Raw genomic sequence first — 26,652 nt, forward strand, 5'->3', positions numbered from 1 at the left:
ATTATGGAGATTTCGTTTAACCTAGAATGAGCCGAGAAGAAGGCAATTCTTGAACATGGGGTGAGACATTCTCACAAATGTATAAATAAAGCCTGTTATTTAGAATATTTTTTTCTGGAGAAACCTAACTTGATTATTTAGCAGACATCACATCATTCTCAGAGCAGTGCGAAATGGTGTTGAAATAGACGTCCACAGTGGGAAGGCTACATATAACGATATTTTGAAGATTATTTCGTTTTCAAAAAACGACAGTGAGCGATTGTAATCTGAATAAAGGCAAAAATAATATTTATAAAGGCCAAAATATAGCCCTGCTAACAGCCATAATGGCGCTGTACAACGTGACCATGTGTGTTTGAAAGAGTATTTTCCAGTAAGCGACAATTTATTTGCCTTCATTAGACAACTTTGTTCCAATATTTCTCTAATTCAGTGATATTTATTCCGATAGTAATTCATTATGGATCCATAACTAAATCAACATCTGCATTTTGAAAGAGTATTTGTATCATTCATTTATTAACGAAAGCATAAAGATGCTGATGAAGAAATACAGTACTGTACAGTATATGCTTTTACATTTGGATAATAAAGCATTTAAAGTATTTTGAAGATATAAGCCACCTGTATTTGTTTATTAGGCAACTGTGCAGTCTGACAAGTAAACAGCCTACAATACATACTGTAGTAAACCTGGGAATGCGGGAGACCGGGGTTCAATTCCCCGACCAGGAGGAAGAAGTAGGCTGTCCTTGTAAATAAGAATTTGTTCTTAACTGATTCCATATCTGTTATTTAATAGTTGGGATATCTTCACTACGTTTCTACAATGTAGAAAATAGTAAAATAAAGAAAAATCCTGGAATGATTAGGTGTATCCAAACTTTTGATTGGTACTTGCTTAAATAATTTGATTAATATTATGGTGTTTCTATTCCAAGAAAAACGAGAAACGCTCTGGGTTTCCATTAGGGTGGAACGGAAAATATGGCGCTGTACGACGTGATGGTCGGCAGCACAGTACGGGGCTATTTCAAATACCCCTGACTGCAGTGTGCAATTTGGGGCGGGGCTCAATGTGGGAGGAGTCAAATGTTTGACCTTCCCCACCGTTTTTATTTTTTTATCTGAGGTTTGATAGTCACACACTGAATACAAAGACACACGTTTGATCTAGGCACACGTTGAATACAAACTTATTTTCTTTTTGAAGATCATAAGAAATATATCAAGTGGTACCAGCACATGTGTTGTAACACTTTTTGCTTCATGCTATATTTGAGACAAGCTACTGATATTGTTGCAGTGAACAACATACTTGTTATGTATGTCATGTACTGTTAAAATTGTGTTGATAAATGTAACTTTGTAATTATATTATTTCATTTGAGCAGATAAATACAGTTACTACCTATCCTGATTTATAATGCTATTTACATCCCTCATGAGAATGGAGACAGTCTATACCATATAGATATACTGACAAGCTGAATGTGCTTTGTACATTAAGTTAGACCAGCTCCAGTAAAGAGATCAGAGACTCGGGTGACTTCTACGTCATCTTTACTAAACAACATAACACAATTAACAATTGAAACAATTAACACAGCAGACAAAAACAAGGTTTGACCACTCCTCAAAAATGGCTTCAACCCTGCTCCTCAAGAGGCAAAGACAGTCATTTTCTTGTTGTCAACTGCCTCCACATAGAACATGTTTAAAATGTTCAAGACTTACGGCATGGGAAAATTCTGCAGGAGAACTAGGCACCACCATCGCCTAATTTGCTGCATGTTTTCCTTTGAAAAAGAAAATCACACAATCGGATGGGTCTCCCAAAAAACATTATATCCACTAGTGATGAGAATTTCATCATTTATACATACCTCAGTGAAATCACACTGTGCTTCCATTGCAATGTACAGAGCGTACTGTAAGTTAAGAAAGAGTAGGTTAAGTTTAATAGTTATGAGAACAGTAAATAATAATATTACTCCCCCCAGGAATATATTTCAGGATGTAGAAGACCTTCCCCCCTAAGAAGTCACAGCATGTCACATCAGCGTCCAGCTCTGCAGGAGTTTGATGTATGTAGTGTAAAAACTGTAGGAAATAGGTCCCAAAAAGTGTTAAGAATAATAGACAAGAAAAAGTATGAGCAATAACAATAGTGTGCTTTGCATGCTGCAAGCACATAAATAATAATAACTTTTCATATGTTATAACAGAAAATAGGACGAATATAATATACTGAATAGCCAGCATCTTACCATCAAAACAAACACCCCACAGTTGTTTGATAAACCTTGCTTTGGTAGGCCCTGTGGTGTGAACAAGGTACAATTTTCAATAAAGGAATGACAATCAAATGGTACAGTTCAGTGGAGTAATTTAAAGGAATATCTAACCTGAACATCATCCACACCAAAAGTCCTCCAAGGTCCAGGGGACAAGATCCGAGCAATGTTTCTGTGAACACAGTGGATGTGAAAGTAAAGAAAAAGTACAATTCAACAGCTTTTTATACTTCAGCATGCATAACAGTTTTGAACACAGTTGGAACTGAATTAGCCCAAGAATTTTTCACAACATGTATGGGTGTTGCTGGACCAGAAAATGTATTTTCGACTGCTAACACACCATTTCTCACATCAATGCACTCACATGTCAAAAATCTTTCCCTGGACACTGTTTCAAAGCAATGTGAATGCTTTCTCCGTAAATGTGTTTTGACGTTTTTCTTATTTAACTTCAATGACTTTTCTTGACTTGCCATATATTTTGGGACCAGGGGATTTCATTATTGTATATACTATGTGTAGGCTGTGTAGACTCGCTATGTGTAACTTAGGGAACGGCCGTCAGCATCAATGATACACATTTAGAGTCAGCTAAACACAACAAGGCAAACATTGAAGAAACAGAAAATCAACGATCAAATCGATTACATAACTGTAGTAACTCAAGTAGGCAAATTTGTCCAAATAAGATTCCCTCATTGTAAGCAATTAGCTAGCTCACGTGCAAAAGGGTGCTATTGCTAATTAGCTAGCTCAAGTGCAAATGGGTGCTAATTAACGCTATGCTAACATCAGTGCGGTAGTTGGTTATATAAAAATATACCACTGCACTGGTATAACATGAATATTACAAAGTACATTATGCATAATGACAGTCTCACTTACTTCCATGGTTTATATTTTTATCCATGTAGGTTAGGTTCGATTAAGATTCGCTTTCGTTGACGTTGATACCTTCGACGTGAATCCTCAACTTGGGTGACCTTGAAGGAGACGGGAAGGGTTCGGGGTAAACACGTTTGACTCTGCCCACATTGAGCCCGGCCCCGAACTGCACACTGCGGTCAGGGGCTTCTCGGTTATTTAGCTAAAGAATCCCCATGTCATGCGGGTAGGGCACGTGGGAGACCGGGGTTCAATTCCTCGACGGGGAGGAAGGAGTAGGCAGTCCTTGTAAATAAGAATTTGTTCTTAATTGACTTGCCTAGTTAAATAAAGGTTACACTAAGAGCACAACATGTCTGCACCCAATTTTTTTTATTATAGTCTAACCAATACCCAAACAGAGATTAAGTGAAAATAAAAATCTCATTTATTTATCAAGATCAGTCCCCATGCTTGTCTCAGATCAGTGCGAAACGGTGCTGAAATAGTTGTAGGTTTTTGCCTCAAATCCTGTTGCTTCTAACTTCAATATGCTCTTTAAATAAATAAGACCTACACCACTTTTTACAGTTTTTTTTTTTATTACTCAACACTAGTGAGATCATGTCGCCTACGGTAGGCCTACAGTATATCGAAAAATATGACCTGACTCTCCACCAATAATTACATATAGAGGATTCTAAATTAAAACCAAAAGCCACCTCATGGGTTTCCCGGTGGCAGCCTGCACAGGTATCGAACCTGCATCTGTAGCAACGCATTCGGAAAGTATTCAGACCCCTTGAATTCTTCCATATTTTGTTACTATTCTAAAATGGATTCAATTTTTTAAAATCCTCATTGATCTACACACAATACCTCATAATGACAAATCAAAAATGGGTTTCAAGAAATGTTTTGAAAATGTATTAAAAATAAAAAACATACCTTATTTATAAGTATTCAGACCCTTTGCTATGAGACCCTAAATTGAGTTCAGGTGCATCCTGTTTACATTGATTGGACATGATTTAGAAAGGCACACCTGTCTAACTAAGGTAACCCACAGTTGGTAGTGCATGTCAGAGACATGCACTACCAAGGTCTGCAGCATTGAAGGTCCCCAAGAAAACAGTGGCCTCCATCATTCTTAAATGGAAGAAGTTTGGAACCACCAAGACTCTTCCTAGAGCTGGCCACCTGGCCAAACTGAGCAATTGCGGGAGAAGGGCCTTGGTCACTCTGACAGAGTTCCAGAGTTCCTCTGTGGAGATGGGAGAACCTTCCAGAAGGACAACCATCTCTGCAGCACTTGACCAATCAGGCCTTTATGGTAGAGTGGCCAGACGGAAGCCATTCCTCATTAAAGGCACATGATCACCCGCTTGCAAAACGGCACCTAAAGACCATGAGAAACAAGATTCTTTGGCCTGAATGCCAAGCGTCATGTCTGGAGGAAACCTGGCGCCATTCACTACGGTGAAGCATGGTGGTTGGCAGGGATTTTTTTCAGCGCAGGGACTGGGAGACTTGTTGGGATTGAGAGAAAGATGAATGGAGCAAAGTACAGAGAGATCCTTGATGAAAATCTGCTCCAGAATGCTCAGGACCTTGGAATGTAAACCTTTGCCCCATTCTAACAGGACAACGACCCTAAGCACACAGCCAAGACAACGCAGGAGTAGCTTCTGGATAAATCTCTGAATGTCCTTAAGTGGCCCAGCCACTGAAAATAGCTATGCAGCAACGCTCCACATTCAACCTCACAGAGCTAGAGAGGATCTTCAGAGAAGAATGGGAGAAACTCCCCAAATACAGGTGTGCCAAGCTTCTAGTGTCATACCCAAGAAGACTCGAGGCTGTAATCACTGCCAAAGGTGCTTCAACAAAGTTTTGAGTAAAGAGTCTAGATACTTAGGTAAATGTTGTATATATTTTTTATATTTGTACCTTTTATATTTTACACTTCCAAAAATGTTTATTTTTTAAATGTTTTGCTTTGTCATTATCGGGTATTGTGTGTAGATTGATGAGGAAAAAAACTGTGTAATACATTTTTGAATAAGGCTGTAACGTAACAAAATGTGGAAAAAGTCAAGGGGTCTGAATGCTTTCCGAATGCACTGTGCACATTATTCCAAGGTAGGAAAAAGCCACATTCTTGGGATGAGGCTGTGGAAGCCTTCCGGGGCAGAGGACTGGTGGAGAGGGCTCAGCTTGGCAACATCCTTGAGCAACTGCTTGTTCAGCAGCAGCTTTTCAAGTTTGTACACTGGTGTGGGCGCTTGAATTGAAGTGAGTAGTATTACATATCTGAAAAAGTCACACAGAGTTGATTAATTTATTGTGCCAACTCCAGTATATACCAGGCTTCAGCCATTTGTTTGTGCTTCTGGAGGGAGCATGGAGGCACTTTGGGAACAGAGGATTGTCAAGTGTGAGGAGATCTGCAGGTGACTAGAAAAGCAATGTCCACCGGGCCCTCCTCTTCACCACTTGGTCCAGTACTCGCCGACCAGTAGAGGTGGTTGGTGATGCTCTGCGTCAATATTTTCATCTTAAGACATTTCTTGTCCTTGGCTACTACTTCCACTTTCCACAACGGTTATTGCCATTGTAACAGTCTAGCTAAATCTTGCTTTTATATGACTTCTTACATTTTGCTACATGCCAGGAATCATAGTAGTGGATGATCCCAGCACACAGCTCTCTGAGGAATTTCTGGATATGGGGATGCCGATCCGTGATCATCAATGTGACCCTCACATTGGACCTTCGCAGGAATTCAAGGCTCCTTTTCAGTCCCTCCTTCTCCATGTGGCTACTGCCGCCAACATCATTGCTAAATTATTTGATCAATTAAAGTCAATTTGTGAAAAGAAAATAAACACCTGCTGGACATCCACAATCTTGACAGTTTCAATGTCCATCATGGAGTATGACCCAAACTCTTCTAAATAGACGATATACTGTGGTGACAGAAACACGAACCTACTTGTTGAGAGAAACAATGTTAGCTACTGTGGAGCACCATAAGATGAAGAGCAATTCTGGGGTTGTTTCACCTACCCAAGTGGCCAGGGGAGTCTGTCCTCATGTCTCCTCCAATGGCAACTCATCCCTCCCTCTGTGTCATGCAATGAATCAGCTCGGCCTGCTCAGTATTGTAGAAAATAAATATATGGTAGGCTCCACCTAGGAGCTGGTGTGAGAGATGTATATGGAGCGGCAAATCGTCCTCACATGCAGAGCTGTCAGCATCTGTAAAGACCACACTCATGGTTGAGTACATAGTTTTGAATTGGAATGGCAATTGAACAACAGAATATATCCCAGTATGTGTGTTTTAACTTGCCTTCTTTGACTGGATAAAGATGACCCAGTGAGGTGTATATGTCAGCAGAGAGGTGGAGGTTTCCATCTGGGATGCTGTCAATGAGGGGCTGGCTCTTCCACTGTCTGGTAAATGAGCAGTCGCTGTAGGAACATTTCTGCTCCACAGACAAGAATGTCCCCCTCACAAACCTTGTGACACGGCACACCCTTGTGCAGATGGGGCAGTCTGGAAGAGTTCCAACAGGCAATCCTTATACATAATGTATTTTGTAATGTCCTGCATGGATTTCGGTGGTGATCTGTGGGGAAAGAACACACTCACAGGACTCAAGAAACCTCCCAACACTCCAAAAAGTATCCAGACTCACAATACATTTCAAATGATGACAATATATGTAGGCTACTTTATCGAAGTTATCAATCATGGAAATAATGTTTTGTGGTTGAATCTACATTCTTACAGTATGAGTAGAAAACAAGCCCATAGTAAAGGTCATAACAGAAATAATTTGAGTAACTATCTGTCAAATTCTTGCTTCCTCCCATCACTGTTGTCTCTATTATTCACAACCTCTTCAAACCTGATGGAGGAGAATCAACGGTCTCCTCCTCCAATGAGCAATGCCATTGAGACAAGGAATTGAGGACACATGGATGGGAGTAATTATTCGATATCTAGTAAAGGTTGGTGTAGAGACATTCCAAGCAGTGTCACAACCAGTCCCAATTCTCTTCTTAACCCTCCCCTTAGCCCTAACCCTTTACTGTTTGCTGATTTGTAAGTTATAAACAATTTGATGGAAGCTCCATTACTACTTATACCTTTCCACACTATTTAGATCTGTAAACATTGACGTGTTAGGGACAAGGGGGAGAGGGAAGGGGGGATTGAATTGGGACTGGCAATTCCTCTTCCAATAGGAAGGCCATGGTAGAGTATGATATAGAAGACAGAGCCATGAAGATCTACACTTGCTGTTTGATTGGAGATTCATCCAAGCTTGAGACACTTGGATGGTATGAGGGAACATCATCAGGGCATCTGTTTGCAGTGTCACTTTCATCAAAAGAGGACTCCTCCATGACTGTTTTAGAGGTGGAGGTTGGGATGTCCTGACCCAAGCAAGGTGGTGCCACCACCAACAGTTTTGGTGGATGTATTTGCCTGGGAAGCTGTGCCGAGAGTAGATGTAGAATTTTCTAAAATGTCTATCATTCCAGCTTGATGATAGTGAAAAGACAATATAGTAATCATGATTTGTCCCAATGACAGGCTATACATCAACAACCCAATCAACTATAAGACAACAGCCCACACAATGGAATGGAAATTATTGTCAGGGGTAAATGACATACTCTACACACCGCGACTCCTTTTGTGGAAAACTGTCCTTTGTGCCAGCTGTTTGCTGGCAGTTCTTAAACTCCTATGGGTAGGTTGCAACCTGGTCTCAAGGAATTTTGTATTATTCTGTACGTAAATCCGAGACAGGATCCTCTAGCAAGCTAAATCATGCATCTTATTTGTGAAACAATCTTCAAAATGTTCTTAACTTTGATGTTTTGGTACCTCTAGGGCAATCAGAAAGCTAATTGAGGACCTTATTACTGATGAATGTGTTCGTTTTTCAATACCATGTTTTTCTTTGTGCTTTTGTGTGGGTATTTTCTGTAATTTATATAATTCAGGGCTCTCATGTAAAAGAGACCTTGATCTCAGTAAGTCTCCCTGATAAATAAAGGTTAAATAAAATAAATAATTTGTTGGTGTTGGTAATACTGGAAGCTTACATTGGGTGTCCTTTGTTGGTGGGCTGGCACTCAGGGGGCTTCGTGGTGGAAGAACAAAACACATATAGTGACTGTCTGGGGGGCAGCTAGCTAATAACCAATGTAACCATAAAGCAATAAAACAAATGTCCCACACTCAAATACCTTTCACAAATTAAAGCAGCCACAGTTGCTTTAGCTAACGTTGTTGCCAACCGTGTCAGACACATCCAACTCTGAGCGCTTGCAAGATCCACTGTCATGGTGATACAGCATCTGTCCTCATGATTAGCTTCCTGGCAAGACCCATCGATTGTTGTCCCCAATGTTTTTTAAAGCAACTTAATTCGAAATGTACATTTTTGTAATTTTAGGTGCAGCCTCAGCCTGTCCACCCGACATGAAAAGCAGCCAGGGCTGGCTGATGTCTTTATTCATCGGAAAATAGTTTAACTTTAAATTAACACTATGGCATCCAGTCACAACACAATGTGCTTTTTCTGGCATGCTGGTAAGTAGCTTGCTAGCTAAGTCATAACACAGATGAAAATAGGTTAAATACCAGTATCTTTCTGCCACATTCTGCTTGAGCTATCTTCCGTATGATGCGCACGTGATGACGGCTTTAATGTGTTACATATTTAAATTAGTTAAGATTATAAAATTGGTGTATAAAATGTTTGCCTTTACGTGACGTTGCATAAAGCCGGAAGTAATGCTTGCCTCCTGAATCCAAGCGTTTGACATGGGTTGCTCATGGGGCAGGAGACCAGTAACTTTATGATCAACTTTGTCAATGTACCCGCTACAGTATTTTGTTATACTTGGGTCAAACTATTATGAACTGGTTTCATCCAAATATCATCCAATTTGATGAAAAACATGATTTTCACTGTTTGGAAACTTTAACATTAAAGATCCCGAACATTTAATATCATGGCCCAGTCAAGTTCATTCAAATCCATGAAGGGGAGTGCACAGAACATTCTAAATTATTTGGACACAGTGGTTGCGAAAGTGTCGAGTGAGGGATAAGGCCATCCATGCACGACATTTGCCATTTTACTCTTCATTTAAAATGCTAGAATCCACCTCGAAATGAAGACACTGACACATCAGGATCTCAATGGGGATTCCCCGATGTGATTAAGCCCAAAATAAAAAGGAATTAGGCCTAGCTTGTATACTAATACCGGTTTCCTTTGTATTGGGTTCCTTACCTTGCCCCCTGTCGTTCATCACCACTGTTAGGTGAAAGGTCTGGATAGACTTTCAACGTATTGCTATCGCCTATAAATTCCTAAGGAGAGGAGACGAGGAGAGGAAGTGATTGATAGGCATAATGGCAGGAAGAGGGTTTTTGTCATACTCACGAAAGTGATGCTGGGCCAGGCAATTTGATAAGTGTTCTGAACCCATTGGAAGGGCAATACGAAGAGAAATTGATTGCATCATTAATACAAACCCCTGTCGGGCTATTTACTCACGATGGTACCTAGAGAGTTGCAGACACTTAGTGTAACCTTGGAAAGCCAACCCGGTCATCTCCCTGTGAGTAAATGCACTTAAAGGGGCAATCTGTAGTTCAAACAATAACAAGTTTTGGTAAACAGCTGAGGGTCGGAGTTGGATAAATGTAACCACACAAATGGATAGACAGAGCTAAGGACGCTGTATCTACAGTGCATGCGGAAAGTATTCAGACCCCCTGACTTTTTCAAAATGTTGTTACGTTACAGCCTTCTTCTAAAATTGATTAAAATCGTTTTTCCCCCTCAATCTATACACAATATTATAGCCTCGAGTCTTCTTGGGTACGACGCTACAAGCTTGGCACACCTGTATTTGGGTAGTTTCTCCCATTCTTCTCTGCAGATCCTCTCAAGCTCTGTCAGGTTGGATTGGGAGCGTTGCTGCACAGCTGTTTCCAGGTCTCTTCAGTAATGTTCGGGTTCAAGTCCGGGCTCTGGCTGGGCCACTCAAGGACATTCAGAGACTTGTCCCGAAGCCACTCCTGCATCGTCTTGGCTGTGTGCGTAGGGTTGTTGTCCTGTTGGAAGGTGAACCTTTGCCCTAGTCTGATGTCCTGAGAGCTCTGGAGAAGGTTTCCATCAAGGATGTCTCTGTACTTTGCTCCGTTCATCTTTCCCTCGATCCTGACTAGTCTCCCAGTCCCTACGCTGAAAAACATCCCCACAACACGATCCTGCCAACATGCTTCACAGTAGGGATGGTGCCAGGTTTCCTCCAGACGTGACTCTTGGCATTCAGGCCAAAGAGTTAGTTCAATCTTGGTTTCATCAGACCAGGAGATCTTGTTTCTCATGGTCAGAGTCTTTATGTGCCTTTTGGCAAACTCCAAGCAGACTGTCATGAGCCTTTACCGAGGAGTGGCTTCTGTCTGGCCACTCTACCAGAAAGGCCTGATTGGTGGAGGGCTGCCGATTGCTCAGTTTGGCCGGGCGGCCAGCTCTAGGAAGAGTCTTGGTGGTTCCAAATGTCTTCCATTTAATGATGATGGAGGCCACTGTGTTCTTGGAGACCTTCAATGCTGCCAATTCTTTGTGGTACCCTTCCCCAAATCTGTCCCTTGACACAATCCTGTCTCGGAGCTCTACAGACATTTCCTTCGACCTCATAGCTTGGTGTTTACACTGACATGCATTGTCAACTGTGGGACCTTTATATAGACAGGTGTGTGCCTTTCCAAATCATGTCCAATCAATTTAATTTTGACATGTTGAAGAAACATCTCAAGGATGATCAATGGAAACAGGATGCACCTGAGCCCAATTTCGAGTCTCATAGCAAAGGTTCTGAATACGTATGTAAATAAGGTATTTCTATTTTTTTATTTTAATACATGTGCAAAAATGTTTTAAAAAACTGTTCGCTTTGTCATTATGGGGTATTGAGTGTAGATTGATTCGGAATCTTTTTGATTGAATCCATTTTAGAATATGGCTGTAATGTAACAATGTGGAAAAAATCAAGGGGTCTGAAATGCACTGTACATTGTAGTTTTAACCATGTTTTGCATGTTTTGAGGCGGTACAGTGTTTGTTTATAATTGCATTGTTTACAAACGATTGAGTAAGACAAGCTGATATTTGGGGTTCTGATGTGGCACGACTGTTAAACTAAGCTCATAATGCTTTTATAAGTTATATACTTCAAGAATCAATGAGTGTATATAGTACTCATTCAAAAATCAAAAAATGGATGTAGTAATCACAGATTTCTCTTTTAAGCAATCGCTGCAATGAAAAGCTGATGTTTGAATTGTATGCTATTAAATGTATCAAAAATATTTATTTTGCCATGGAAAATGCAATGTGGGAATGAAGGTTCAGTGAAATCCTATGAGTGTCCTTTCTGATGTAGATAGCAGAGGGGGTTTTGTGAACTATGCTCATGTGATGACGAGTAACCTTGCCAGAGACCTAGATCGTATTCATCAGTGCACACCGTAGCCAAACCTTTTGCAGAGGAAAACGAAAACAAGCGTTTCTTCTTGGATAAGTTCAGGTAGTCCCTCCCCGTTTCAGTCCATTTTCTTCTGTTTAGCACCGAGTGAGTACGACCCTGAAGTCCCAAACCTGGTTCTCATGTGAGTCACAAGACTGCGTCAGTGAGCATTCGATCAGGGCCCTAATGTCTTTAGATCTCAGTGAGGCAAGGTTACTCATCGTAAGTGTGGTTCACCTAACCACCTCATTTATCCAACCAGCCACATTACGGATCCAACTATTGGCTGTTTGGGAAATAGATACACATCACATTTATTTAAAGGAAATATATTTATGTTTAAATTAACTCATTAGGTGGAGGTAGGTAATTGACCTGAGAGCATGATAAATAACAACGACCAACAATCAATGAAGCCATTAGCAATCACACGTTATTGGAAACCTGTCAAAAAAGAGACCTTCCAGATATGGATTTGTTTATTTTAGTTTATGCTAGGCCTAGAATGCCTGCCCGATGTGCTTTTTGATTGGCTGGTTTGAGCCATGAACAAAGCTTTTTATTGCAGTGTATCCCTTCCATTTGACCATTATGTGTAGCATCAAGTTTTATCAAATTATTTAGCTCTATATCTTTATGTTTTGGGATTGGGGTTGTTGGGTGAGCATCAAATCAATATGTTCATCAGATGCACTATGAGACTGATCAAAAAACTTGTCATTCATATTCATTGTCGTATAAAAATTCAAAGATATTATTATAACGTCAAACAAATGCTATTGATTGATTGTGGGGTTCTCTGTCTTTGATTATCTGTTATTAACTCCACAGATGATAATAATATAAATATTGCGCACATCCCTTTATAATGTCAAAAAATCCAGATAAATTGGGTCAGTTACAACAAGTGTCAGTTTAACAATCCATTATTATCTATCTGCTCTACAAACATTTAAAAGTTTGAGATTACCTTAGATTGTCCGTCAGTGGTGTTTGATGTCACTGACGCCTTTGTCTTTGGTTCCCAGAACCATGTGTATCCCTGTGTCTGGGGGGCTTGTAAACATTTTATTTATACATAGCAAAATGCCACCAATGTGAACCAAGGGCAGCACACTGCAAAGATCCATGATGTTGGCGGTGCGCAAAGAAGGTTGTCTATATAGTATTGATTAACATATAGCTCCATTTACATTCATTACACATCTATTCCAGACGGAGGCTTTCTCGTTGAAGGCAGAGGGGGTGGAGGTGGGGGCACAAAAGTAAAATGATAAGGCCAATTTGCATAGACAATTAGTCTTGCTCCAATTCGTGACTTAAATTGCTTCTTTGGTTAGGGTCACTTGTGATTTTGTCAAACCTTAAGAGTTTAACTGGCATGGTCGGCCAGGAATTTAAAAGGTTGTCAACATTATTTAAAAGTAGTGCGTAAAAGTTTTTTTTAATAAAGTTTGAGCTTAAGGCAGTTAATAAAATAGTTGTAAAAAATTATGCATTTTTTCTGATTTATTTTACAAATAAACAAGACACAATTATAAACACACAACTATTGAGTTAATCAACAATGTATGATATAGCTAAACTATTTATCTAGGCCTTTTGAAATTGGTACGTATTGCACTGTCCAAATAAAGTGATAGATTGCTGATTCAATAAGCTTATCATACAACACCAGCCAATTATTGAATTGATCTAAATTCCCTGAGGACATTTACAAGATGCAACACTTGTGGCGAAATCCTGCACGGAGCCTTCACCGTGCGCTGCCACTTTAAGAGCGCATCAGCAGTCACAAAGGAGGAAATAATCTTGTCACTACAGGGGGTGCTGTTTCAACTTCGACATTTTGCGTCTCCAAATTAAACTGCCTCGTACTCAATTCTTGCTCGTACAATATGCATATTATTATTACTATTGGATAGAAAACAATCTCTAGTTTCTAAAACAGTTTGAATTATGTCTGTGGGTGAACCAGAACTCTTTCTACAGCAAAAATCATGACAGGACATGCGAAGATCTGAAAACTAGGCTCTGATCTCGGATCAGTTTAAAACTCTGTGTGTGCCCTATGGATCGAAATGAACTGCACCCGCCTTCCCCTGGATGTCAGTAACCAATGAGAAGTGGAATGGTGTTTCTACATATTTCTCGGAGCTTATAAAAGGGCAAGGAACGAGGTGCGCTCCCTTTTCGACTTCCGCCATTACGCAACGCAAGACCCCAGGATAGCATTTTGAAACGCTCAGTTATCGGCCTTAGATATGTCCGTCTGTAATTTAATTCGGTATAGGTGTTAGAAACATCATAACGAAGTTATTTGAAACCGATTTATATCAGTTTATGCGAGTATATTGCTATTTTCTGAATTTTCGTAGTATTGCGTTTGAGGATTTGGACATGTGTGTGCCACGTAGCTACTGTTAGCTGCTAGTTCCGAAGTTGAATTGGACGTTTTACAACAAAGCAACGATTCTTTTGGACAAAAGGACACCTTGCCCAAGATTCTGATGGAAGCTCGTCCAAAAGTAAGAGCTATTTATGATTTTATTCCGTATTTATGTAGAAAAATGTAAACGCATTTTTCGGCCAATATTGCGGCACTAGTCTGGCTGTAACGCACACTGTATGTCTAGTAACGTTAATTTTAAAAATCTAAATCAGCGGTTGCATTAATAACCAATGCATCTTTCATTAGCTGTCCAACCTGTATTTTTTTAGTCAATCTAATCGATAAATAATCGTAAACTTAGGTGCCCTTCCAAGATGGCGCCGGCCAGAATGCATGCCATGTTTTGACTGATTACATAGCATAACCACGATTTGTGATGCTAAATATGCACATTTTCGAACAAACTCTATATGCATTGTGTAATATGATGTTACAGGACTGTCATCTGAAGAATTCTGAGAAGGTTAGTGAAAAAATTAATATATTTTGGTGGTGATAACGTTATCGCGCTTTTTGCCTCGAATCAATGCTGGGGTGATGTTAGCTCATGTGGTATGCTAATATAACGATATATTGTGTTTTCGCTGTAAAACACTTAGAAAATCTGAAATATTTTTCTGGATTCACAAGATGTTGGGCTTTCATTTGCTGTACGCTGTGTATTTTTCAGAAATGTTTTAAGATGAGTAATTAGGTAATACACGTTGCTCTCTGTAGTTATTCTAGTCGCTTTGGGTGAGTTTTGTGATAGTGGCTGCAATGGTAAACTGTGATTTATACCTGAAAAATGCACATTTTTCTAAAAAAACATATGCTATACCATAAATATGTTATCAGACTGTCATCTTATGAAGTTGTTTCTTGGTTAGTGGCTATATATATCTTTATTTAGTCGAATTAGTGATAGCTACTGATGGAGTAAAAAACTGGTGGAGTAAAAAAAGTGGTGTCTTTTGCTAACGTGGTTAGCTAATAGATTTACATATTGTGTCTTCCCTGTAAAACATTTTAAAAATCAGAAATTATGGCTGGATTCACAAGATGTTGGGCCTGTCTCTTATACACATCTAGATGTGTATAAGAGACAGATGCTATACCATAAATATGTTATCAGACTGTTGTTTCTTGGTTAGTGGCTATATATATCTTTATTTAGTCGAAATTGTGATAGCTGCCCATGCAGGAAAAAAATGGTGGAGAAAAAAAGGTTGTGTCTTTTGCTATCGTGGTTAGCTAATAGATTTACATATTGTGGTCTTCCCTGTAAAACATTAAAAAAATCGGAAATGATGGCTGGATTCACAAGATCTGTATCTTTCATTTGGTGTCTTGGACTTGTGATTTCATGAACATTTGATTATATGATATCCCTGTGGCTTTAGGCTAGGCTATGCTAGTCAGCTTTTTTGATGGGGGGGATCCCGGATCCGGGGTTGTGACTCGTTAGAGGATAACAGTCCCGGCTCTCTGTGAAAAGGCTTTTGGTTGGCGCGGCTGTTTGATTGTGTGTGCAATGCTACAGAAGTCTTGTTTATTTTCAGCGTGCTTAGGTTGTAAAGTGTTTAAGGAGGACATGAAGAACTCTCTCACAGGGGAACTACGATGTTTGATTGAACAGACTCAAAAAGAGACCGTTAATGAGATGGAAAAAGCACAGAAGGCCACAGATCTTCAACTGGAGGAGCTGCACCAGGAGGTAATGCAGTGCTTTTCCCTTCTGGACAAATCCTCTGCATCTCCCTCAGGGTTTACCTCTTGCTCTGCCATTAAGGGAATAGGAATAGGTACAGTAGAACTACAAAGACCCCTCTGAAGATATTGTTATACAGAACTCCCATTTCCCCAAGAACCCTTGCCACTGTCATGCCTCCTCTGAAGAGCTTTCTCCCGATCAAACTACTTTCCCCACCTTTGGCAGTTCAGAAGATGATGTTGATCCACTGATTTCCTTTCTATCCGGCCTCTTACTGACTTGGAGGTTATTGCTACCCTCCGCAGTGTTCTCCATGGTACAGCAAGAGACTGGTGGGAGATAGCCCGCGAACATGTGTCAACCTGGGAGGAGTTAAAAAAAATATTCCTCTCAGAGGACTACGAGGATGAACTGGCAGGACAGGTTTGTAACCGAGTCCAGGGTGAAGCAGAGCCAATACGGGACTTTGCCTTCTCCTATCGAGTTCTATGTAGGAGATGGAAGGCTGACATTACTGAGCAGGAGATGGTCAAACTCATTCTTAAGAACATGGTTCCTTGCCTTGCCAGTCAACTTCGGGAACGTGTGCAGAATGTGGATGATCTGGTGCGTCTTGGGACTCAGTTTGAGAAGGACAGGTAGCCTAGTGGTTAGAGCGTTGGGCCAGTAACCAAAAGGTTGCTGGATCGAATCCCCGAGCTGACAAGGCTGTCGTTCTGCCCCTGAACAAGGCAGTTTAACCCACTGTTCCCCGGTAGGCCGTCGTTGTAACTAAGAATTTGTTCTTAACTGGCTTGCCTAGTTAAATAAATAAAAAATATATCATTTAAAAACCACCTCCAAACTCAAAACCCTGTTCCTTCAACCCGGTATCCCAATAACTCTCCTGGGGCTAAACAGTCTCAGCAGTTTGTGCCCAAGATCCAAGTCAAAAGTGCAGTGATGTGCTGGAGATGTAACGTCCAACATCCTCCAGGTTCTTGCCCCCTCTATGTCCAGCTTCAGGAAAAGGACAGAAGACAGACAGTCTAGACGGGCATTGTGGCTTGCATACATTTGTGTCGGCCTTAACCTCTCTAGGGGACGTGGGATGGTAGCGTCCCACCTGGCCAACATCCAGTGAAATTGAAGAGCGCCAAATTCAAATTAAATTACTATAAATATTAAACTTTCATGAAATCACACATGCAATACACCAAATTAAAGCTACACTTCTTGTTAATCAGATTTTTAAAAGGCTTTAAGGCGAAAGCAAACCATGCTATTATCTGAGGACAGCACCCCATCAAACATACACATGAAAATCATAATTCAACCCGCCAGGCACAACACAAAAGTCAGAAATCACATATAATGCATGCTTTACCTTTGAAGATCTTCTTCTGTTGGCACTCCAATATGTCCATTAAACAACACAAATGGTTCTTTTGTTCGATTAATTCTGTCGTTATATCTCCAAAATGTCTATTTATTTGGCGCGTTTGATCCAGAAAACCGGTTCCAACTAGCGCAACATGACTACAAAATATCTAATGATTTACCTGTAATCTTGATCCAAACATTTCAAACAACTTTCCTAATACAACTTTAGGTATTTTTTTACGTAAATAATCGATAACATTTAAGACGGGATAAACTGTGTTCAATACTGGAGGAAAACAAAGTGGAGCGTGCTTTCAGGTCATGCGTCTCTAACAAACAGCACACTTCACTCTACCCTCGTTCTGAACAGGGCTACTTCTTCATTACACAAAGGAAAAACCTCAACCATTTTCAAAAGACTGTTGACATCCAGTGGAAGCGATAGGAACTGCAAGCATATTTCTATTAAAACGGGCTTGCCATAGAAAGCTAATGGAAAACAGATTGACCTAAAAAAGAAAAATCCCTGGATGGATTGTGCTCTGAGTTTCGCCTGCCAAATAAGTTCTGTTATACTCACAGACATCATCAGTTTTAGAAACTTCAGAGTGTTTTCTATCCAAATCTACTAATAATATGCATATCCTAGCTTCTGGGCCTGAGTAGCAGGCAGTTTACTTTGGGCACGCTTTTCATCCGGACGTGAAAATACTGCCCCCTACCCAAGAGAGGTTAATGCTCAGCATGAAGCCTTCAGACAGCACAACTAGCTGTCTTAGTCCTATTCCGCAACAACTATAGGTTCCTCTGACTGTTAGGAACTGGAGAGGGAAGTCCATAATCGACACAGGAGCAACTTACACCCTGATGCAAGAGCTCCTGTGGCGAAACATGGCATTACCTCATGAGGAGCTTTGAACCTGGACCATTGTACTTGGCCAATGGAGAACATACTACACCCTTGGGCTGGATTGATATGACAATAAAGCTGCATGATGAGACTATTAACCTACCTGTGGCTATTCTTGCAGATCCAAGCTTTGCATTTGCTGTAGTCCTTGGCTTGGACTTCCTGTCCTTCAGTGGACTGACCATCTCGATGTCTGAAACATCCTATCGGCTGCGCTCTGACCATTCCCGGCCTCATCCATTTCAACCTGGAAATGCACAGATTTTTATGCCTGCTACCTTATTCAGAGTCCTGGCTAGGTCAAGTCGAAGACAAAGACAGAGAAAATACAAAGAAGAGACAAAGACAAAAACATGTTCCACCAGTGAAGCCAGAGAACCCATATGATAATGTTGTTAATAATGCCAGTCTTGTTGGTATATGCGTATAACTACCTCATCTATCACCAGTATCACTGATATCGTTTATTGATATTGTTCTTGTACATACTGTATATAATTTTGTTCTTTCTCTACTGGCATTGACACTTTTTGTTCTTGTTTTTTTTGTTGACCCTTTCTATTTTCGATATTGCTACTACGCAAATGTGCAAGTGGCCGTGGGTGGTTATAGCCTCTCTTTCACATGACCCATCGAGTTAGCCAGGTGTGTCTGGGGGTGATTACGGCCATCTGTTATATTTCATGAACATGTGTACATGTCTAGACAATAGTGACCCATCCACTTAGCTAGATGTGGCTAGGGGATTTATTTCACATAACCCATCATGACCCATCAAAGTGTGTCTGGATAAGCATCATCTAATAATTATAAAATATTTTCATCTGGACACTTTCTATTTTTTTTAATATTGCTACTATGCAAATATGCAAGTAACCATTCCAATGTACCGTTTACACCATCTGTATCCTGTGCATGTGACAAATACATTTTGATTTTATTTGATACAGTGTGTGTGTTTACCAGAGACGGTAATGTGAAGCACAACATAACCTGCACCAAAGTCAGATTAGGATACTGGCCAAGGACTAGATGAAATGTATTTTACTGTATTTTCACCCCTTTTAGTCTTGAAATCTGCGAAAGAGTGTAGACAAAGAGCTCTCCAGTAGGTGTACCAAAACGTTCAATTATAATTTTCTCAAAAGTGGGGTTACAGGTTTATCAACGTTCAAAGCAAAATTATACTGAACAAAAATATATATTCAACAATTTCAACGATTTTACGGAGTTACAGTTCATATAAGGAAATCAGTCAAATGAAATAAATTCACTAGGTCCTAATCTATGGATTTCACATGACTGGGTAGGGGTGCAGCCATGGGTGGGCCTGGGGAGCCCACTGGGGATCAAGGCCTAGCCAATCAGAATGAGTTTTTCCACACAAAGGGGCTTTATTACAGACAGAAATACTCTTTAGTTTCATCAGCAGTCCGGGTGCTGGTCTCAGACAATCCCACAGGTGAAGAAGCCAGGAGGTCCTGGGCTGGCGTGGTTACATGTGGTCTGTGGTTGTGAGGCTGGTTGGACGTACTGTCAAATTCTCTAAAATGACGGAGGCAGCTAATGGTAGAGAAATGTACATAAAATTATTTGTCAACAGCTCTGGTGTACATTCATTCAGTCAGCATGAAAATGGCATGCTCCCTCAAAACTTGACGCATCTGTGTTGTGTGACAAAACTGCACATTTTAGAGTGGCCTTGTCTTGTCCCCAGCACAAGGTGTACCTGTGTAATGATCATGCTGTTTAATCAGCTTCTTGATATGCCACACCTGTCAGGTAGATGCATTATCTTGGCAAACGAGAAATGCTCACTAACAGTGATGTAAACAAATTTGTTCACAACATTTTTGAGAAATAACCTTTTTGTGAATATGGAACTTTTCAGGGATCTTTTATTTCAGCTCATGAAACATGGGACCGACACTTTACATGTTACGTTTATATTTTTGTTCAGTATATTGTTTCACTGTTCCTCAACTCCAGTGTATGATATACAATTTTATAGCTCTGAGTCTACTTTTATCCATTGTAAAAAACACTATTTCAAATTTAGCTACAAAATACTGAAAAGAAATGCTGGGTCACATTTGATTGTACTTACACAACCTTATTCCTCTTCATTCCCTATGAGACATAAGGCCACAACAAGCTCCCTCCACTTCTTTCTGTCCTTGGTTGTGTCATGCTCAGAGAAATTTTAGGTTGCACTTGTGTAACCGGAATAGAGGAAGTTCCAGCTCGCCACTTCCAAATCAAAGATGACAGGTCCGGAGGGTCTTCATTTCATACATTAAAATTGATGATGGCTCAAGTCACTCATGCTTATCTCGATTCCTCTATCACTTCAATCGAATTACAGCATGGTGGTCAAGGACAGCCAATTACAAGGTGATACCTAACGAGCTGTATCATGGCACCGTTTCTCGCATTTCAAATCGGATCAGATGGTCCACTTCTGACCGCTGAGATGTAAGTTACTTGCACAGACTTCCAATCTCATCGCCCCTGGTTCTATTGTGCAGAGGTGCTGCAAGCCATACACTATGACCCCATGCCCCTCTAGCTCTAAAAGCAAGTGACAATCCCTGGCATTTCTTTAATTTGGCATAAATGACTGGGCTCTCATTAATATATGTGGATCTGTCACCTTCTCCCAGGGGCATTCCTATCACAAAGCCAAGCAGCGGTGTGTTGGATGCCTCAGTAATAGAAGCATTCAATGAGCTGTTCTCAGTGGTAAAGCGTATTGTTGGTTTGGGCCGGATAATTTAGCAGTGTCTTGTCAGTTTTTTCTGACATGGTGGGAATGGTGTTCAAAGTACCTAAACTCCATTCAATAAAATGTATTTTCAATCAATCACATTTATTTATAAAGCCCTTTTTACATCAGCAGATGTCACAAAGTGCTTATACAGAAACCCAGCCTAAAACCCCAAAGAGCAAGCAATTCAGATGTAGAAGCATGGTGGCTAGAAAGCCCCCCATGGAAAGACCTGAACCAAGGAAGAAACCTAGAGAGGAACCAGGCTTTGAGGGGTGGTAATTCTTCTTCTGGCTGTGCCGGTGGAGATTATAAGAGTAGATGGACATTAAGGCGAGATTGTTTTTCAAGAGGTGCAAATGTTCATAGATGACCAGCAGGGTCAAAAAATAATCACAGTGGCTATAGAGGGTGCAACAGGTCAGCACCTCAGGAGTAAATGTCAGTTGGCTTTTCATAGCAGAGAGAGGGTCGAAAACAGCAGGTCCGGGACAAGGTAGCATGTCCGGTGAACAGGTCAGGGTTCCAAGCAGAACAGGATTGAAAATATTATAACTTAAAGTTGTCCAATCAAAATCTAAAATCATACCCAAATAATGTTGTTGACTCATCCTATACTATCATTTGGGGCCGAAGTAAACATTTTTGCGAAAAAAAACGTTCAAAAACATGAGTGAGGAGGATGAGCTGGCCAATCAGCGGTGTACTCACATTAATATGTTTTATGACCGGTATACACACACCATTCTGTTGTTGGGGTATGCCCACACCATTCCAACACAGAAGAGTTGCTTTTTAACATACTTAATAAAAAATGTTTGGAAGGAAAACAATTTCACTCGTACTGTAATTAATTTTAGGTCATATTTTATAGAAATGTGAAAACACTGGCCAGTTACATAGAATTTCATAGAAATCTAGAAACCCTGGACAGTTACTTTAATTGTTTTTGATAGCTAAAATCTAGCTGTCACAACAACTCAACACAACAGTACAAAGCCACACAACACACGATTGATTTCCTTGTCGTTCAGTGACACGCAATGCCAACTTCAACTGTCACACGTGGAATTTGCATTGGTCTCATGGCACTGCATGCTTACTCACTCCCCCAGAGCCATGTTTTGCAGGCCAGAAATGGAAGAAAACTACCCAAAATGGAGTGAAACAGGGAGGTACTATCTGAAATGGTCTACTAAACTAATTGGAGTTTTTTCGTTGCAAAACATTTGCCATGGTGTGCCCTAATGAATACACCCCAGATTTTGGAGCATGTGAATGTTACGAATTAAATGCAGATCTGTTCCTGCCTCCTTGACAGGAAAATTACGAAGCTGATTCTTGGGCTGGATAAACTAATTGTCTGTCATCATTTATCAATAGCAGTTGAAATAGGGACACATAATAGCTCTTTTCTGACGGATCTGAATAAAAGTACATAATGGTGCTTGTCTGCTCAAGGTCTGGAGCGGGTCCAGTTGTCCTATTCCAAGTACAAACAAAACTGGGGATAGGGAAGGGCAGGCATACTTTAGTATATTGTATTAATGAGTATGAAACAGTTATAGGCCTAGTATATTTTTGCCTGGATATCCAAACTCCATGCTCCGGCCAAACGCTACACCAGCCTATGGACGACTAGAAGATGGCACCGACAGAGAAGGGAGACATCTTACGAGTTCCAACCCATCTTTGCTATTTTGTGACTTTTTCATATTTATCTTCATTTTCTTTGTACAGAAAGTTCATACTATCACATATGACCGCCAAGCACTTCTGGACATCAGATCGACAGTTACTAACCTCGATTCTAACTTCAAAAATCGACTTCACCTCTGACTCAGCTGTTGTTCATACCGGACCCCATTTCTTTGTTTCATGGGCTACCAAAACGCCGCAGGTGTAGACGTGGTGAGATTGAGACAGAGAATATCGACCGGCACTCCACTCCATTCAATTGGCAAATGTCCAGTCACTCGAGGATATGATGGATTAGCTTCTTTGGAGAGTCTCCTATTAGAGAGACTTGAAATATTATATTATATGCCTTGCAGAGACGTGTCTGGATTACTCTATGTCGAGTTTACTGACGACACGACGATGGTAGGCCTGGTCACCGATGGCGATGAGATGAGACTTGGCAGTGTGGTGCCATGACGACAACCTCTCTCTCAACATCAGTAAGACCAAGGTGCTGATCGTGGACTACAGGAGAAAGAGGGGATAGCACGCCCTTATCCACATCGACAGGGCTGTAGTGGAGTGGGTTGAAAGCGTCAAGTTCCTTGGCGTCCACATCGCTAAGGAGGCTGAAAAGATTTGGCAGGGTAAAGTGACTACACATTGACAGGGCTGTAGTGGAGTGAGTTGAGAGCGTCAAGTTCCTTGGCGTCCACATCGCTAAGGAGGCTGAAAAGATTTGGCAGGGGCAATCGGATCCTCAAAAAGTTCTACAGCTGCACCATCGAGAGCATCTTGACTGGCTGAATCACCGCTTGGTATGGCAAATGCAGCACCATTTACTGCAAAGCACTACAGAGGGTGGTGCGGACAGCCGAGTACATCTCTGGGGCCGAGCTCCCTGCCATCCAGGACCTCTATATCAGGCGGTGTCAGAGGAATCCATGAAAAATTGCCAAAGACTCCAGCCACCCAAAACACACTACCACATTGACACTCTCACAAAATCCATACATTCACTATATACACATACACTACACTGACTCTGACACTCTCACAAAACCCATACATTCACTATATACACACACACTACACTGACACTCTCACAAAACCCATACATTCACTATATACACACACACTACACTGACAACTCTCACAAAACCCATACTTTCACTATATACACACACCTACACTGACTCTGACACTCACAAAACCCATACATTCACTATATACACACACACTACACTGACACTCTCAAAAACCCATACATTCACTATATACACACACACTACACTGACACTCTCACAAAACCCATACTTTCACTATATACACACACACTACACTGACTCTGACACTCTCACAAAACTCACACACATTCACTACATACGCCCACATAAATCACACACACCGAAACAAAACACAAACATGCATACACACACACACACACTTTTACACGTATCATATGCTGTGCTACTCTGTTCTTTATTTGACTTCTATTATTATCTATCCTAATGCCAGGTCACTACCCTGCCTTCATGTACATACAGTATCTACCTCAAATATCTCGTTCCCTCGCACATTGATCTGGTACTGGTACTCCCTGTATATAGCTCCATCCTTGTGTATTTATTACACTTACTATTTTTATTTTTATATATATATTTTTACTCCGTATTGTTGGGAAGGGCTTGTAAGCAAGCATTTCACCTGTCACGCCCTGACCTTAGTATTCTATGTTTTCTATATTATTTTGGTCAGGTCAGGGTGTGACAAGGGTTGGTATGATTGTTTTGTATTGTCTAGGGTTTTTGTATGTCTAGGTGTGTGTGTGTAGTCTAGGCATATGTAGGTCTATGGTGGCCTGAATTGGTTCCCAATCAGAGGCAGCTGTTTATCGTTGTCTCTGATTGGGGATCCTATTTAGGTTGCCATTTTCCAGTTTGGTTGGTGGGTTATTGTCTATGTGATGTTGCATGTCTACACTCGTTATTATTAGCTTCACGTTAGTTTGTTTAGTGTTCTTTCTTTATTAAAAGGAAGATGTATTATAATCACGCTGCGCCTTGGTCTCATCATTACGACGAACGTGACATCACCGTTAAGTCGACACCCTTAAATTTTGATTTGTTAGTTTCTTCTCCACAATGAGTACCTCCCCTACGATTTCTAGAATGGAAATATATGCATTCTGTTCTGTTAAAATGTATAAAATGCTACAGTATTAATATACATAAGTTGAAATGAACATGTCTAATGCCTCAACACCTCAACATATTTTAATAAGAAGACTGACAAACATTTATTTTGTAGAATGCACAGTCATGACTGATAAATCTGTGAATATAAAAAGTTGTCTTCTCAGCAGTTTTGCCATTTCACCTCAAAATCTCCATTAGCTGTGTCTCTTAGGTATGCACCTAAGAAATCTGATGCACTCTGACCCTTAATGCATTAGTGATATTTAAAAGAGCGTTGAGGTATAAAAAAAAACAGACTGGAAATGGAACTCCATATAATTATGGCAATACGTCTTGACTCTTTTTGGCAATAATTTGTATGCATTTATGCTTTCAGAGACAGTTTTTAAATTGCTGTGCTGCTGAAATTCAACCACAAACTATAGCTATTTTTTGTTTTAATATGACAGCAGTCCTGTGCCCACTCTACATGAGATGAAAAGACGTTGCATAATGCCTGTACACAAATCTTTAAAAAGACAAGTGGTACAACTTTATGTATTTTCACAGCACACCTCACCAGAGGTAAGAAGGTGGTCTCTGCAGGTGTGTCTCAAACCACTGAAGGTGGTGAGAGTGGTGGATCGTGAACACCAGTAAGTCTTGTCTGCCGCCGCAACACAATTAATCGCTCATACATCTTTAATATCCCATCCATCTCCTCAATCTCAACTGACAGAAAGGTACTCACCTCTTAATTATTATCACAGCTGGCAGGCCAATCAGAAGAAACAGATCTTACGCTAGTAGAATGACTGATGAGGCTGCTGTAGTAAATAGGGGAAGAAACAACCAAACCATGCCAGGACTTTTGTAATAGCCTGTAAAGTTGAAGTTTTAACTCTGATGGAGATCACCTGTACAACCATCAAAAATTGTAACATGACACAATGCATGTTTATACAATGTATAGTTAAGAGGTAATTGTTTTCTTTGTTTGCACAATACAATTACAATTGTATTACATATAGCTAGCTACTGGACAAGTTGTTGGACAAATACCATGTAATGCCCAAACTGAACTTAGTTATGTAACTATTAATCATTTCTTCCTCTATGATTTATTTTTACGTGGGAGGAGTGAGTTGCTCTTAGTTATTCTCACTGTCTCCACAAAGTTTAGGTGGGTCTCCTAGTTTTTGCTGCGCTATAGGCGAGGACATCATTATCCTTTATCTTCATATTCAATGTTACTGCTTAAAATCTTTTTTGTTTTGATATTGTTTTGCTGTTTTCGCCCTTGTCCCTTATTGGACGCTGTAAGTTTGCGGGGGGGTTGTGTCCCATGTCCTAGGTGAGGTCATCTTCCTTTTGTGTCGCAACTTCCTGGTCCACTTCGTCAACACCTACACAGTGGACAGAAATGTAAGCAAAGTACAGCCACCTCTAAGCACTGGTCTAAGTTCAGCTGTTGCTAAAATGTAAACAGTAAGACTGAGATCACTTCTTCTAGTCCAGCACAAAATAATGCAATAAACTGTGTTTTCTTACTAACTCTTGAATAACAGGAACAATAATCTTGAAATAGAGTTAACAAACGTTTACTTTATTTAAAGGTATCAAATATGAATGAATGTGCAAGATATAGCTTTGCAGCTTCAACTGTAGTGATAGATGTGTGGAGTAAAGAGGTAGATCATGTTAATTGGAGCACGATGTAGCCAGAAAATGGCACATGAGGGTGGTGGTCCAGGGTCCAAGGCCTTCCTTCAGTCCATCTGAGGCAGAGTCTGCTCAATCCAGTGATGATGGGTGCAGAGTAGAGGTTGATATCTGGCAGCTCAACACTGGGCAGGAGGGTTTGGTCAAT

The 26,652-nt window shown here is 40.5% G+C and overlaps 1 long non-coding RNA gene across 2 annotated transcripts; it reads right to left on the reverse strand.

Annotated features, from left to right (window-relative positions):
* Positions 1-1,738: 1,738 nt before the first annotated feature.
* LOC111966073 (uncharacterized) lies at positions 1,739-3,290 on the reverse strand. 2 transcript variants are annotated; one of them, XR_011480136.1, is made up of 5 exons: positions 3,189-3,290; positions 2,412-2,472; positions 2,274-2,324; positions 1,890-1,934; positions 1,739-1,802 (listed from the first exon to the last, which is right to left on the reverse strand). It is a non-coding gene; the product is annotated as an uncharacterized lncRNA (long non-coding RNA). The 2 variants fall into 2 exon arrangements; XR_011480137.1 differs by lacking the exon at positions 2,274-2,324.
* Between the last annotated feature and the right edge of the window lie 23,362 nt (positions 3,291-26,652).

This window comes from Salvelinus sp. IW2-2015, linkage group LG7, assembly GCF_002910315.2.
Source record: "Salvelinus sp. IW2-2015 linkage group LG7, ASM291031v2, whole genome shotgun sequence".
Lineage (NCBI taxonomy): Eukaryota > Metazoa > Chordata > Actinopteri > Salmoniformes > Salmonidae > Salvelinus > Salvelinus sp. IW2-2015.